Source organism: Vanessa atalanta, chromosome 8, assembly GCF_905147765.1.
Source record: "Vanessa atalanta chromosome 8, ilVanAtal1.2, whole genome shotgun sequence".
Classification (NCBI taxonomy): domain Eukaryota; kingdom Metazoa; phylum Arthropoda; class Insecta; order Lepidoptera; family Nymphalidae; genus Vanessa; species Vanessa atalanta.
Window position 1 is genome coordinate 9,128,451 of NC_061878.1, and position 3,122 is coordinate 9,131,572.

Here is a 3,122-nt window from a genome sequence, read left to right on the forward strand (position 1 = left end):
GCACAGAAAGGTTTATACGTAGATCCAACTGGGTGGATTGGCGTTAGAATAACGATTGAGTGCGTCATCTTCACGAAATTCACCTCTTTCGAACAAAAAAATAATTTGCATAAATAATAATTTATGATGAAGTTATGCCATTAAATACAAAAATGTATAGAAAAACATCTAAATTGAGAAGCGCCTCGCTTTTTTGAGTCGGTTAAAAATAAATTATGAGCGTTTTCTTTTTAATTTTCTACATATTATCTAGCTCTTATCAACGGACAGCTTGGAGTTAGTATTCGTTGATTTTCATACCGGATACATAATTACAATATGGATATTTTTTGATTGACGAAACTATTGATTTGCTTGCTTCTCGAAAGAACTAATGGGACTAAAGTCTGGAATAAGATACCTATATATATTTTATTTTAGACGTGCATATTTTTAGGTAAAGAAGATCATAAGGCGATTAAAACTTTCTTGCGTCTTGTAACCAGCCGTCCAATCAAGACACAGGCGTTCGGATCTATCAACATCAACATGTCACTTATACCGAAATTTCTTATGATACTATCTTCGTACACTGTTATGGCGCTTCAAATTAATAATGTCGTCTGAATACTCTATAGACGATGAATATGTAACTTGTAAGAATGTAGTATGAATGATGTTTTAGAATAAATAATAAATTTATAAAAAAATATCAAAACTGTTTATTTCAATAAATTGTAGAAACTAAATATAAGAGGATTAATATTGACTTTTTTATACTAGTTTCAGTACTCACACAGATTAAAATATATTTATACATATACTGTTATTTGTTTTATCGCTGTAGTTGTTAGATTTTAATAAAATAATAACGTATTCTGAGTTTTATTTTTCAAGCACTCAAACTAATGATGTCTGTTACGTTCAAGTGTATAGTATGTTATTACAACAAATAAATTCATTTCATTACCCTACATTATTTACACTGTCAAATTACCTACCAAAATATAAATTATTAGAATCCAAAGAAATTATCATATATATGTCGGAGATGTCAACAATACGGAAGCTGATTTGACGAGCCGCAAGCGTTGTCAGTATTACATAACGCTTCGACGGAGTCTAGATGGGTCGGTGCGAGTCGGCGACACTACACTCCAGTGCTAGCCGCCGTTCAGACAACATATCTAAAAACTGTCTTACGACTCGTCGTTATTATTGTGTTTAATAGTGTTTGAAAGTAAACTGTTTCAAATATAATATACTGTTCATCACGGCTTTGTAACTAGTGATATAAAAACAGTACTTATTTTTGATAAAAATCTATCTTAGAACCCAATATTAGTGTATCTATGGTCCAATCTAACCTTTTCAAGGACCCACTCAAATTACACACAAAATAATTCGTCGAAAACTGTTCACTTTAGAAGGAGTTCAATGACATAATGTACATATAAAGATAATAAGTATAAAATTACCTATTTAATATTATGTATCATCACACATTCATTTCATTTTATTCGTATCAGATTTTCTACATTGAAATATTTTCACTTCGATAACAAAAAAAAACATTTAACAATGTTCTGTGTTAACCCGTCAACTGAAATTAAGTTATACGACGATGTGAACGAGTTATGCAAATCGAATCATCAGTTTTCCACCGTCCGGTTAATACAGTTCTTCCTCCTGAACGTGGCTACGGGAACACGAAGCTATTTTTAACAGACTTCAAAAAATACATTTTTAAAAAAAGAATGCTTGATGAAAGAGTTTTTATTGTTATTTATTTATTTATTAATGTACCAACAGAGTATACAGAAAATTATATAAATACTTGAAAAAAGAAAGGATCTAAAAAGCAATATGGATACATAGTAGATGGATATATTATTACGTGAGTTATGACGTGTAGAAGGGCCACATGATTGTAAGTGGTCACCACCGCCCCTAGACATTGGTGCTGAAAGAAATATTCCATTTCTTATATCGCCAATGCGCCACCAACTTTGAGCTAATATACTATGTCCTTTGTCCCTGTTGCTACAATAGCCCCTTCAAACTGGAACACAAAAATATTAATTACCTTTAGCGGTAGAATGTGTAATTAGTGTGTGGTACCTACTCTGACGGGCTTGCAAAAAGACCTACCGCCAAGCTAATTATAAATATATAATTTATGCTATTAATGAAAATCTATTTTTTTATTTATTTTATTTACATACATAACATAGTTATTTATTATAAATTATTTTAATACATATAAATTTCGATATTTCATGGTAGTAGGTTTCCTATTCACATTTTTATATTTAGTGTAAGGCATTATTTAAATAACGTGAAAATTAAAAAAATTACTGAACTTGTTATTTCTAAGAGAAAACTCGAGTGATACCGTCGCTATAAAACGGATCTCATAAAGTCACAGTCTGGCGGGACCATTACTCCACAGATGTTATCACAACATAAAACACCTAAATTAAAACCTATAAAATATCGAGGACATGATTTATGTCACACGTTAATGTGGACGAGAAATTGTAAACCCCGTTATGGGATCTCGTAAAATTTTCTTTTATTGTAATCGTTGTGAACGCCGACTAATTGACATTTTCTGAAGAAAGGTGAATTTTTGTGTCACAGCTCGGAGAGTTCATATCTGTGAAAGATTTTTACAAAAAATCCGTATAATCAATTTTATAAATTTGTACTTCAGAAACTACCTTCAAACTAAATTATCGGCGTTTAAATAAAATAAAATTAACAAATATCTAATTTGTGTTTTTTGGCAATCGTAACTCTAAGTCGCTCACTCATACACGCGCTATTCCCTGTACAATATAGCTTGATCTTTTTGACAGATGTAAATTTTTCTGATCGACATATCTTTGCAATGACGAACATATTATTGCTGATAATTAGTTAAAAAAAATTAAATTCTACTTTTGAATTACGCATTCCATCGTTCCATCGACTGTTATATATGTTATATTTTCTGTTTCACATCACTAGCCCGTCTATCAAAAAGATCAAGCCAACTTGAACAGGGTATAATGCACGGCGATAATAATAAAATAACGTAGAGCTCCATGAATGAATACATCTAAAATTGAGTTAAGTACTGTTATTATTTAAATAAAAAA